At 50.7% G+C, this 14,366-nt stretch overlaps 1 long non-coding RNA gene across 1 annotated transcript in view; it reads left to right on the top strand.

The window, feature by feature from the left end:
- The window catches only part of LOC126474986 (uncharacterized), a 490,806-nt gene that overhangs the window by 208,715 nt on the left and 267,725 nt on the right, over nt 1–14,366 (top strand). The window lies entirely within an intron of this gene.

The following is a 14,366-nucleotide window of genomic DNA, read 5'->3' on the forward strand; positions in this document are numbered from 1 at the left end:
GCTCCCGGCAAGCGCGCGCGGTTCTTCCCAGATGACGGATCTTCCTAACCCGGCCCAGGACCCACGCCGCTGTTGGCAAGGGATGCTCTAGAGCGTACGCTTTGGGACCCGAAAGATGGTGAACTATGCCTGGCCAGGACGAAGTCAGGGGAAACCCTGATGGAGGTCCGTAGCGATTCTGACAACAAATCGATCGTCAGAGCTGGGTATAGGGGCGAAAGACTAATCGAACCATCTAGTAGCTGGTTCCCTCTGAAGTTTCCCTCAGGGTAGCTCGTGCTCGTATGAGTCTCATCCGGTAAACTGAATTATTAGAGGCCTTGGGACCGAAACAACCTCAACCTATTCTCAAACTTTAAATGGGTGAGATCTCCGGCTTCCTTGATATACTGAAGCTGCGAGCAAACGACTCGGATCGGAGTGCCAAGTAAGCCACTTTTGGTAAGCACTTTTGGGATGAACCAAACGCCAAGTTAAGGCGCCTGAAGCGACGCTGATGGGAAACCATGAAAGGCGTTGAATGCTGAACACAGCAGGACGGTGGCCATGGAAGTCGGAATCCGCTAAGGAGTGTGTAACAACTCACCGGCCGAAGCAACTAGCCCTGAAAATGGATGGCGCTGAAGCATCGTGCCTATACTCGGCCGTCAGTCTGGCAGTCATGGCCGGTCCTTGCGGCCGGCCGTGAAGCTCTGACGAGTAGGAGGGTCGCGGCGGTGGGCGCAGAAGGGTCTGGGTGTGAGCCTGCCTGGAGCCGCCGTCGGTGCAGAACTTGGTGGTAGTAGCAAATACTCCAGCGAGGCCCTGGAGGGCTGACGCGGAGAAGGGTTTCATGTGAACAGGCGTTGCACACGAGTTAGTCGATCCTAAGCCCTAGGAGAAATCCGATGTTGATGGGGGCCATCATAGCATGATGCACTTTGTTCTGGCCCCCGTTGGGCGAAAGGAAATCCGGTTCCTATTCCGGAACCCAGCAGTGGAACTGATACAACTCGGGCCCCTCTTTTAGAGATGCTCGTCGGGGTAACCCAAAAGGACCCGGAGACGCCATTGGGAGATCGGGGAAGAGTTTTCTTTTCTGCATGAGCGTTCCCTGGAATACTCTAGCAGGGAGATATGGTTTGGAACGCGAAGAGCACCACAGTTGCGGCAGTGTCCCAATCTTCCCCTCGGACCTTGAAAATCCGGGGGAGGGCCACGTTGAGGTGTTGCGCCGGTTCATACACATATCCACAGTAGGTCTCCAATGTGAAGAGCCTCTAGTCGCTGGATTAATGTAGGTAAGGGAAGTCGGCAAATTGGATCCGTAACTTCGGGATAAGGATTGGCTCTGAGGATCGGGGTGTGTCGGGCTTGGTCGGGAATTGGGTCAGCACTAACGTGCCTGTCCTGGGCGAGGTGAGTGCCGTAGGAGCGCCGGTATGTGCGGGCATTCATCGTGGACGTGGTCTGCTCTCGCCGTTGGTCGGCCTCGTGCTGGCCGGCGGTGCAGGATGCGCGCACCTGCGCTGCGTTCGCTCCCCGGTCCTTCAACCTGCGTGCAGGCTCCAAACGCAGTCCCATGCCTTGGCCTCCCACGGATCTTCCTTGCTGCGAGGCCGCGTCCGCCTTAGCGTGCTCCTCCGGGGGGGTGCGGGTGCGCGGATTCGCTTCGGCCGCCATTCAACGATCAACTCAGAACAGGCACGGACTGGGGCAATCCGACTGTCTAATTAAAACAAAGCATTGCGATGTCCCTAGCGGGTTTTGACGCAATGTGATTTCTGCCCTATGCTCTGAATGTCAATGCGAAGAAATTCAAGCAAGCGCGGGTAAACGGCGGGAGTAACTTCGACTCTCTTACTACTAGCTACTGGGCAAGTGAAGCGGAATACATGGGCCTGCGGCTTCCCCCCTTCGTGTGGGCCCACCGATACGCCAGTCCTAGATAGGGCTGGTAAGCAGAGTGGAAGTCCACACCTGTGGCTTTGTTGGGTTACCAGCCCCCCATCGCATAACCCATAAAGTTGGGACAACGAAACAAGAGAATACGGGTACTGGGCCTTCTGCTGAAGGGCCCAACCCAACAGTCCCGACTGCTAGCCCACCAACCATCCCTGAAGTAGAAGAAGCCAGGGAGCCATGGTTCCACTGCAGCATCTGCAGCCGTGCTTTCCGCAGTAAGATCGGGCTCGGGCAGCACCGCCACCACGCCAATCCGGAAGCGGCGAATGCGGAGATTAACACAGATAGGAAACGAGCTCGGTGGGCGGAAGAGGAGATGCGGGAGCTCGCCCTAACGGAGGCTAGGCTTCTCTGTGCCAGCTACTCCAAGTTTCTATTTGCAAACCAGGAGATTCTACCCCTGTTTCCGCACCGTATCCTGGACGCCATCAAGTGCAGGAGGAGGACGGCGGCGCACAGGGCTATGGTGCGGGAATACGTGGAGGAGCTGATGCGGGAACAACAGGCGCAGCATGGACTGCACCATCCACCCACCTCGGAGTCGCTGCCGGAGGAGCCACCCTCTCCACCGGAGCTGGAGCGCCCGCCACCAACATCTGCAGTCGACGAAGCTATATGGAGGCACCTCGACGGTTTGACGCGGTCAGCCACGCGCTTCTCGGCCCTGGACGATCTTGTGTTTTTGGGGCCGGGTACGCCGTCGGCGGTGGTTGTGGCCGGGCTGCCTGAGGCCCTCCGTGCTGTCGGCTCTGAGGAAGCAGGATTATGGAAGAAGAAGACGCCGCGCCCGCCATCCAAGCAGCGGCCTGATGGTGGCCCTCCACTCCAAGCGGAAGCGCCGCCGGTGGGAGTACGCTAGATGCCAGGATGCCTCCAGGAAGAACCGCGCACGATGCATGCGTGGCCTCCTGGACGGCACCCTGCTCCAACCGCCGCCGAACATCCCTGGGCTGGTGGACTTCTGGCGCAGCCTCTTTACGATGGAGCCACCCTCCACCGCAGGCCCCATTCCTGACAGGCTTCTCCCGCGCTCGGAGACTGTTGACTTCGAGCGCCTGTGGGGGCCGATCACTGCAGAAGAGGTTGTGGCTGCCTTGCCGCCCAGAGGTTCTGTTGCCAGCCCTGACGGCCTCTCGCCGGTGCAGCTGCACCGCCTTCTCGCGGAGGTTACCACCAAGTTCTTAAACCTATTCCTGCTTACCCGCAAGCTTCCCTCACCCCTCCTCCCAGCCAGGACCTCCCTGCTGCCTAAGACAGCTGCCCCACCATCCCCCGCTGACTTTCGGCCCATCACCGTCTGCTCGGTGTTAGCCAGAACCTTTCATAAGGTCCTGGTGACTCGCCTTATGCGGATGTATGCTGTGGACGAACGTCAGCGGGTTTTCATCCCAAAGGATAGAATGCTGGAGAACACTTTCCTCCTCGACCGGGTGCTCGTCGGCGCCGTCCGCCGCCATCGTTCTGTGTTCATGGCGTCTCTCGATGTGTCTAAGGCGTTCGATTCGTTGGACCTTGCGGCCCTCTGCCCTGTGCTTAAAGCCCATGGTCTTCCGGATGAATTCATCGACTACATCGAGGGCTGCTATGCGGACAGCGCGACGGTAATTGCAGGGGGCGGCGACGAGTCCCCGGCCGTGCGGCCAGCGAGAGGTGTTCGGCAAGAAGATCCTTGGTCTCCTCTCCTTTTTAACTTCGCTGTTGACTGTGTTTTAGACCAGCTGCCCTCACACATAGGTGTCAAAGTGTTGGGCCACCAGATCAACGCAGCAGCCTTCACAGACGACATCCTGCTCTTTGCCTCCACGAGGGGGGGCCTGCAGTCCCTCATCAATGCAGCAGTGGCAGCCCTCAACCAACTGGGGCTGCGGGTCAATCCGCAGAACTCTCTCACCCTCGCACTCGTGGCGTCCGGCCGCGAGAAGAAAGTGAAGGTGGATGCCAGCGTCACCTTCACTGCCGGCGACACCACCATGCCAGAGTTGGGAGTGGGTGAGACCTTCCGCTATCTCGGACTGCAGTTCTCCTCCTCAGGGCGGTGCCTTTTCCATACGAGGCACCACGTAGAAGAGCAGCTGTCGATCATCACGCGGGCACCACTGAAGCCGCAGCAGCGGCTGTATGCACTTTGTAAGGTTCTTCTACCAGGCCTGTACCATGGCCTGGCCCTGAGCTGCAACCGCATCGGTGCGCTCAAGGCCATGGGCAACTGCGGTCGGGCTGTGGTGAGGAGATGGTTCCGCCTCCCAGCAGATACCCCGTTGGGCTACTTTCACGCTCCAGTAGCCCATGGGGGCCTTGGGATTCCATCTGCCCGCTGGATGGGGCAGGCTCCTCACCCTGTTACAGCTCGAGCCCTCCACCACCGACGCAGACCTGGGGGAGGCACGACAGGAAGTGGCTGCGCTAGAACGACGCCTTATATGGGAGGGCCATCTGCTGCAATCGGCTGCAAAAGTTGGCGAGATGTGGGCGGCGCGCCTGCATATCACCTTCGACGGGGCAACCCTTTCGTCGTCAGGCAGGACATCTGGCCAACACAGCTGGGTCGAGGACACCAGTCGCTTCCTGTCGGGCCATGACTATGTGGCGTGCATCCGCACGCGGATCAACGGATTACCAACTAAAGCGTGCAGGAGCCGCGGCCGAGACAGGGAGGAGATGTGTCGCGCGAGGTGCAACGCCGTCGAGATCGCAAACCACGTCGTCCAGGGTTGCGGGCTCACCAGCCGAACCCGGGAGCGGCGTCACGACGCGGTAGTGAGATACGTCGCGCGCGGGCTGGCTCAAAGAGGGTTCGACGTGTCCGTCGAGCCACACCTCCGAACACCAGAGGGAGTCCGCAAGCCTCACAAATTGTCGGCGACCACCTCGACACCGACTGGTGTCACCGGCGGAAGGAAGCGAAGTATGATGTCCCATCGGTGCGGCGTGCTGTCGGCGCTCTCCGACCCGCAGCCAGCAGCTTACAGTTCGAGACAGTGACACTGAATTGGAGGGGGCCTTGGGCACCTACATCTGCCGCCAGCTCCTACAACTGGACTTCCGCAGGCGGGAGTTAAGCACCATAAGCACGCGGGTGCTCGGAGGAACAACATGGATCTTCGGCCTGTTTGAAAACATGACGTCGACAAGGACGAAGTACAGGGAGGGCGTGGGCTAGTGAGTCGGTATCGATTAGGTTAGTTTGCCCTGACTCCTGGGGCTTCAATGTCGGGAGCAATACCGTCCTTTATTCTTAATTTGTAATATAATTGTTTATACTTGTGTAATAAAGTAAGGTCTTAGCGGTTACACCAACAGCGGTAACCGGCGCCCCTGTGAGCTCCTCTCGGGGAGTATGGCGCACTAGCTCTTAAGAGTGTATGTAACCTTTGTTATTCACATGTATTTTCTGTGAATAAAGACGGCTATATAGCCAAATGCCTCGTCATCTAATTAGTGACACGCATGAATGGATTAACGAGATTCCCGCTGTCCCTATCTTTGGCAAGATGGCTGCTATGTTAGTATTCTTGTTGAAGTGCTCTGTGTTAATTTGATTTTTTTGTGATAACTCTGATGTTATTTCGCGAGTGTGCTGTGTGAAAGTGACTTTCAACTAAAGGTACTGCACTCAGACCGAAAACCTAGAATTTACTGTCCAGAACTAGCTACAAACTTACATCATACATGATAGCTCAGTGAATTGTACCTAGAGTGCAAAGCTAATTTATACTGCAAGTATTTTCTATAACTTAATATTTCAGACTATCTGAACAAAATAGTTACACTCCACAGTGTTTCGTTTTGCACTTAAAATTGTGCTTGCTTGGATGAAAGTTTTTTAGGCTAGGTGTGGTACATAGATCGAACTTTCGGCGTGGTACATAGATCGAACTTTCGGCGTATTACATAGATCGAACTTCCTTCGTGGTACCTCAATCGAACTTTCTCCGTGGTACATAGATCGAAATATTGTTGTGGTGTGCAGATCGAAATAATTGTAGTTGGGAGGTTAGGTGAAAGTGATTATTGGACAAGAATTTGTATAATGTTAATTACGGTACACTTTCTTTGTGACTTCCTAGCATCAACGTAGATAGCGTAGATGCTGGAGAAGACCACTTGGTCTGAATTAGCGGCGGTTGTGGCCAGCCCGATTGTGGGAAGTGCTACACCTAAGCTTATAATGACGACGGTTTCCGAGGGAAAGAGCACTGTATCTAGGCGTCGTATTTCTGTAGATATGTCGGAAGCAACTAGAACCATGGACGCGACTCAGGAAAAAATTGCTGTGGTTGAAAACTTCGTGGGTGAATTGACAAGTGAACTACGGCAGAAGAAAACGTCGGCAGCGATATCAGACAAAATTAAAAATAAGATTTGGACGTTTGTCTTAAACTCAGTCCAGGTTAATGGTCAAATCGAGGAGCTCAGGTTAGAGAACCAAAGGCTGAGGAATGAGCTTGCCATTGCCAATGCATCTGATGCACAGGAGAGAATAGAACGCCTGGAGAAGGAACTGAAAAGTCTTAAGGAGGAGAATACACGATTGAGAGAGAGTAAGCCAGCCACATTGTCATTTGCCGCTGTTGCGGCAGCTGTACCAAAAAAGGTAAACACAACTGAAATGAAGATTGAAGAAGTTAGAGGCAAACAGACATGTGTTCTCTTCTTCATAGGCACAGCCAATCAGGATTCTAAGACTGTCAGAGATCCAATAACGAAGACCATAAATCCGAAACTAGACAAAGTCAAAATTAGAGCTATCAGATCGACGGCAAATACTGTCATCATAGAAACTGAGACGGCAGAAGACAAGCGCAAGGTTATTGAAAAGACAGCTGCGCTGCAGAATATTAAATGTTAACAGCCAAGGAAGCTGCGACCTCTCTTAGCAGTTTACCAGGTTCCAACGACACTGACAGACGAGGAATTTCTTGACGAACTTTATGAAATAAACCTCAGCATGCATGTTTCCCCTGAGGAGTTTCATGCTGAGGTAGCTGTGAGGTTTAAGATGGGACCTAAAGGTAAACGTACAGTTAACAACATGATTGAAGTCACGCCGAGAATTCGTTGTCTTCTGCTGCAAAAGGATAGAGTTTACATCCAATTTGAAGCCCTAAGACAAATGAGTATTTTAGCACAGGGAGAAGGAGATACAGCACCGGAATCACTCTTAGTGGCCATTCAAAACAAATACTTTCGCATAACCAACATGTTAGATGATGCATACATTCATGGAGCAATGGAGTATCATCTTGTGCAAGAAGTTAAGCATGAGTTATTTCAATGGGCAATGCTCCATTCAGCCTCGTTATTTCGCATAGAGGACTTGGAGGCTCAACTTCTGATCGAGGACAGTGATAATAACCCAGCATCAGCTTCTGACAACTTGTCAACTGCGGAATCCTCCCTGCATTCTTCGCAGCGGGCAACGAGTGAGAATGGGTACTTTGTTACTGACTGTCACGAGGGATCATCCAAAGTGCCACCTGAATACGATGTGTCTAAATATGAGTCTTACATCAAACCTATTCGCTTTATTTATGGAGGTAGCACACATGATGGATCTAAACATGGGTTGGTGTCCAGAAGTAATTATTCAAATTGTCAGGGTCCAACAAACAAGGAAATTGAAAGAGACCAAGTACGCAATGAAGGACATCACATCGAAGATAGAGAGAAGAATACTGAAACTCCTCACTGTGTGGACTTAAAGAATGGTACAGATGAGGAACCAAGACCTGAGGAGCAGGAAGTACCTACCGTGCCATTCAAACATACTGTTGACTCAGTTGATTACTGTGACTTAGAGAACAACATTAGACTCAGAGGGTTAGAAAATAAGGACATACACTCCCGGAAATTGAAATAAGAACACCGTGAATTCATTGTCCCAGGAAGGGGAAACTTTATTGACACATTCCTGGGGTCAGATACATCACATGATCACACTGACAGAACCACAGGCACATAGACACAGGCAACACAGCATGCACAATGTCGGCACTAGTACAGTGTATATCCACCTTTCGCAGCAATGCAGGCTGCTATTCTCCCATGGAGACGATCGTAGAGATGCTGGATGTAGTCCTGTGGAACGGCTTGCCATGCCATTTCCACCTGGCGCCTCACTTGGACCAGCGTTCGTGCTGGACGTGCAGACCGCGTGAGACGACGCTTCATCCAGTCCCAAACATGCTCAATGGGGGACAGATCCGGAGATCTTGCTGGCCAGGGTAGTTGACTTACACCTTCTAGAGCACGTTGGGTGGCACGGGATACATGCGGACGTGCATTGTCCTGTTGGAACAGCAAGTTCCCTTGCGGGTCTAGGAATGGTAGAACGATGGGTTCGATGACGGTTTGGATGTACCGTGCACTATTCAGTGTCCCCTCGACGATCACCAGTGGTGTACGGCCAGTGTAGGAGATCACTCCCCACACCATGATGCCGGGTGTTGGCCCTGTGTGCCTCGGTCGTATGCAGTCCTGATTGTGGCACTCACCTGCACGGCACCAAACACGCATACGACCATCATTGGCACTAAGGCAGAAGCGACTCTCATCGCTGAAGACGACACGTCTCCATTCGTGCCTCCATTCACGCCTGTCGCGACACCACTGGAGGCGGGCTGCACGATGTTGGGGCGTGAGCGGAAGACGGCCTAACGGTGTGCGGGACCGTAGCCCAGCTTCATGGAGACGGTTGCGAATGGTCCTCGCCGATACCCCAGGAGCAACAGTGTCCCTAATTTGCTGGGAAGTGGCGGTGCGGTCCCCTACAGCACTGCGTAGGATCCTACGGTCTTGGCGTGCATCCGTGCGTCGCTGCGGTCCGGTCCCAGGTCGACGGGCACGTGCACCTTCCGCCGACCACTGGCGACAACATCGATGTACTGTGGAGACCTCACGCCCCACGTGTTGAGCAATTCGGCGGTACGTCCACCCGGCCTTCCACATGCCCACTATACGCGCTCGCTCAAAGTCCGTCAACTGCACATACGGTTCACGTCCACGCTGTCGCGGCATGCTACCAGTGTTAAAGACTGCGATGGAGCTCCGTATGCCACAGCAAACTGGCTGACACTGACGGCGGCGGTGCACAAATGCCGCGCAGCTAGCGCCATTCGACGGCCAACACCGCGGTTCCTGGTGCGTCCGCTGTGCCGTGCGTGTGATCATTGCTTGTACAGCCCTCTCGCAGTGTCCGGAGCAAGTATGGTGGGTCTGACACACCGGTGTCAATGTGTTCTTTTTTCCATTTGCAGGAGTGTATTTCAAACTGCACTACGTCTGGTGACGTGATTGACTCACCCTGAGGGAAATACAATTTGTTACCCCACGACTGAACTCACAGATCGTATGATATTATGCGTAGAAAACTTGCCAACTGATAAAAGGGAACTTTGTAAATTGCTGGCTATGGTATGTACGCTTCGTGGCGAGGGGCTAAACTTGCATAACGTATACAAAGACCTGGTTCGGGCCCATGGCAGAGTGTATTTCGACCCTAAGGAAACTACTCCTAGGTGTTTTGTATTTACCAAATATTCATCGAGAAATTTATACAACTTAATTGTATGAGAAGTGGACTGGTTATGGCTGAACTGGGTAGGTTGACTGATGACGTTGGAGCACAAATTGCCTGTCTTCAGGAGCCTTATATCCATGGCGGTAAGATTCCCGGATTGCCAACGGATTGCACGACAATCACAGGAACAAATGATGCTAGGCCGGCAATTGCGATAACAAATAGGAAGATCAAAGTCACACGCATTGCACAACTGTGTTCTGAGCATGTTGTGACGATTGAGGCATTAATAAGGGGAGACGCTTGGTAAATCTCCTCAATTTATGCCCAGTACTCCTTGGAAATTGAGCCCTTTCCTGACAATATTAGGAATATAGTCAATTTTCCCAGACAGAGAAAACTACTAATTTTGGCAGATATAAACGCTAAATCCACATTGTAGCTTGCAGACAGGACAGGTACAAGGGGGTTTCTAGTAAATGATCTTCTCAATGAGTGTCAGCTGGTAATATTGAATAAGGAAGGACATGGGCCCACATATAGGGGCAATGCTGGTGGCACTAGCAATATAGATATATCGCTTGCGAATGAACTAGCTTATCCCCATGTCTCGACCTGGCGGATTTGCGATGGTGCTTCACAAAGTGATCATAATATGATTATAATAGAGGTAGATAACTCTTATCGCTCAAATGTACAGGCAGATTCATCATGTCACCCACGATTGCTGTTTGAGAAGGTTAACCTGGAGACCTTGTTTAATGTAATAGACAGTTTCAACATTAATGAAGTACAAGGGAGTGTGGATTTTAGAGCTCACTTCCTGGTACATGTGCTGCAACAGGCGCAGGTTAGGGCCATTCCGTCTGTGAGTGGAGGAAGACAATCTCGTTTCCCCTGGTCACGGCAGCTGACAACACTAAGGAAGAAAGCTTGAGATGCTAGACGATATGACCAACTAGCAAATACATATAATGAGAGGCATATAAGGCTGCAACTGTATTTGGCTGCCAAAAATAGGTACAAGGATGAACTGCAGAAGACAAGACAGGTCCATTGGGACAAGTTTGTCAAGACAAATCTGTTTAAAGGCATCTGGGGCGAGCCATGCAGAGTGCAAACAGAACGGGTCAAATCACCTCTGATCATGTCAACACTGCGGCAGGCAGATGGACGCATGACGGATGGATGGCGGCGTACGGCTGAATTTCTCTTACATAGGCTGCTTCCTGACGATGATGTAATTGAAGATGACGTTTACCATCGTGATCTTCGCAGGCCAATTGGTGAAGAATACGTCAACGACTTAGCTGTAATTCCGTTTGCGCAGGAAGAGTTGCATTAGCAATTCAAAACTTGACAAATAAGAAGGCCTCTGGCACGGATGGTGTGCATGCTGAGACCGTGAAGGCTGCTGCCCCTCTCATTATTCCGTACCTGACAAAATTGTTTAACGACTGCCTACTGGAGGGTAGAGTTCCGGCCACCTGGAAGTCGGCTAGTGTCATAATTATTAAAAACTCCGAGGATAAAGATCCGACAGGTGCCAAAACACACAGGCCAATCTGCCTATTAAACATTTTAGGCAAATTGCAGGAGAGACTATTGTGTGATAGACCTCAGACTCACCGGCAGTTGAGGGGCCTATCTTCCCATCAGTTTGGCTTTCGCCCTAAGAAATCTATCGAAGACGCAATTAACAGGGCAATCGAAATTACCAAGAATACGGACTACAGTTATGTTCTGGCAGTGTTCATAGACATCTCAGGCGCCTTTGACTATCTCTGGTGGCCTGCCCTGTTCACAAGATTGAGGGACTTGCAAATTCCAACTGCATTGTACACAAACTTTCTCGATTACTGTATACATAGGACAGTAGAATGGAGGGCAGGAAATCAAACAGTTGCCAAAAGAATATCTAAAGGTTGCCCTCAAGGCTCCATCTGTGGTCCCATTTTCTGGGACATTGTAATTGAACTACTGCTGGACATGATAGATAAGGATAGCAGGGCTTCAGGAGTTGTTGCTTATGCTGACGACCTAATGGTGTTAGTATCAGCAAACTCTCGGAAACGATTAGAGACTATGATTTCTGACTTGCTTCGTGACATTACTGATTGGTGTAAGAAAAACAAACTGACTGTGGTGGCGAGTAAGACTGTGTATATGCTCCTAAAAGGTCAGCTGCTATGTAACCCAATTATCAAACTGAATGACGTGTCACTGAAACGACAAGAGGTAACGCAGTATTTTGGGCTTTATTTGGATGAGAAGCAGTCTTTCATACCACATGCAAGAACAATGACGGAAAAAGGATTGAGTATTATGCATAAAGTGTCGAGACTGAATAGTGCCTCCTTCAGGCTGCCGCTGAACGTTATGAGAGCGTATCACACTGCTCTATTTGAATCTATTACATGCTTTGCAGCTAGTGTCTGGGCACACCGGCTGCACCTAGGTACTCATGTAAACATAGTTAGGCGTGGCCAACGGAGTGTTCTGCTCCGATTGTCAGCGGCGTTTAATACCACTTCCATCGAAGCCTTGTGTGTTGTACTAGGTGTATGCCCAATTGATCTTACCATCAGGCAACGTGTGGCAGCCTACTGGTTGAGGAGAGGGGAAGAAGGGAAGGTGAGAGATATTACAGGGCAAAATCTAAGGAACATGAAGGATTTAAGAGACTGGAAGCTACAGACATGGCAGTCTGAATGGGAAGCGACAGACAAAGGACGACGAGTGTACAACTTTTTTCCTGATGTACGTGAGAGATTAAAATTGAGACACTGTGATCCTACGCGCGGTATGGTCCATTTCCTGACGGGTCATGGACCATATCCTGAGCATTTACAACGAGTGGGATTAAGAGAGACAGATGTATGTGTGTGTGGTCAAGTCGGTACACCAGAACACGTCGTCCTACACTGTCACAGGCTTTCAAGGGCACGACAACCAACTGTGAGTAAGGACTTACATAATTTAATAAGACAGCCGGATGAGTGGGTGAGACTGAATAATTTAAGCAATGATATTCCAAATGTCCTCCATCGACAGTTTAGGGAGGATCGGCCTTATGCACGGGTGGGACTGGGTGCACAGGTTAGGCAGCATCAATGGAGTGACACTGACACAGACTCAAATTCACAATCAGACTCAGATGCAGTTGTGAATGAGGACATGGAATGAAGGTTCTGACATCCCAAGAGTGACTGGCTCGAAGTCAATTCCGAGCGCTTGCACTTGGGTGTTAATGTATACAGGTAGATGTGTATTGATGAAATAGAGTTGTATAACTACTATGTATTGATTATAATTGTACCTGTTTTCGTAACTAATGTTAATGTGATGATTGGCAACAAATTTAATGTACTCCTAAGCTTATATATTAGTGCACATTTATCGTGAACATGGTAGTATGCTTCTTGTTTGTATAGAGTAAAAGTACAAAAGCCACATCCACTATGACAGGCTCGAGGATTTGCCAAGCCCTCATGTGGGTGTGACTTTCCATGGAATCAGAGCTTGCAGTTTTAGTCAGTTTAGTTTTTGGCCATCTGCTAAAGAAGTAGATCCTAAGTTCAAATACCTTATGTTAATTTTGTTCTTCTTTGATTTTATATACTTCTTAATTCGCTAATTTTCTAAATTGTTTTTATAGTTTCTCTGTATTAACAATATAAACAAAAAAATAAATGGAATAATAAACACAGGAAGGTTAGTGGCACACCGAGTAAGAAATCTGGTCCGCCTCCACGTGGCTAGGGACGGGCAACGGTGTGAGAACTTTACGAGCACCTAGAAGTTCTCACACCGGCTAAGAGACCATTAGTGCCACTAACGCTACATATTGTAGTAGCAGTACAATCCACCATAGCTACTAGACGGTGGGTTCCTCTGTAAGTTAAATGAAAAAAAAAGTATCTATCTACTATCTAGCAAAACCACTGCCAAGGGAACGGGCTTGGAAAAATTAGCGGGGAAAGAAGACCCTGTTGAGCTTGACTCTAGTCTGGCACTGTGAGGTGACATGATAGGTGTACCGTAAGTGGGAGATGGCAACATCGCCGGTGAAATACCACTACTTTCATTGTTTCTTTACTTACTCGGTTAGGAGGAGCGCGTGCGTCGTGGTATAACAACCCGGCATCACGGTGTTCTCGTGCCAAGCGTGTTAGGGTTGCGTTCGCGGTGTGGCTCCGTGTCCGTGCGCCACAGCGTGCGGTGCGTGTGGATGCAAGCCTGCGCATGCCGTGTGTCCCGTGTGCGTCGGCGCGTCCGCGTGTGCGGCACAGTATACTCCCTCGCGTCATCCGATTCGAGGACACTGCCAGGCGGGGAGTTTGACTGGGGCAGTACATCTGTCAAAGAATAACGCAGGTGTCCTAAGGCCAGCTCAGCGAGGACAGAAACCTCACGTAGAGCAAAAGGGCAAAAGCTGGCTTGATCCCGATGTTCAGTACGCATAGGGACTGCGAAAGCACGGCCTATCGATCCTTTTGGGGTACACGAAAGGAGCCTCCCCGAAAATCATGACAACGATCGGGCGTAACCTGGGCAACGTTAGGCCTGTGCCTAACGGCCAATCCTTTCAACACCAAGACACCACAAAAAGGCTTTTATCAAAGCCAGCGCTAAATATAATCTCCATAAGCATTGAAGGGCTCTCTCATGAGAAAGAAGTGCTACTTGCTGTAGCATGTAAAACTCACAACTGTGATCTCTTACTAATCCAAGAGACCCAGATTGGCCCCACAAATAGAAGACCAAAGATCCACGGAATGAAATTAGTAATTGAAAGACCACACGAGCAATATGGCAGCGCAATCTTCGCCAAAATGGGCCTAGGTATTATATCTGCAGAACTGACATCTCAAGAAGACATCGAAATCTTGACTGTAGAGTT

This window comes from Schistocerca serialis, chromosome 4 (genome assembly GCF_023864345.2).
Source record: "Schistocerca serialis cubense isolate TAMUIC-IGC-003099 chromosome 4, iqSchSeri2.2, whole genome shotgun sequence".
NCBI classification, from domain to species: domain Eukaryota; kingdom Metazoa; phylum Arthropoda; class Insecta; order Orthoptera; family Acrididae; genus Schistocerca; species Schistocerca serialis.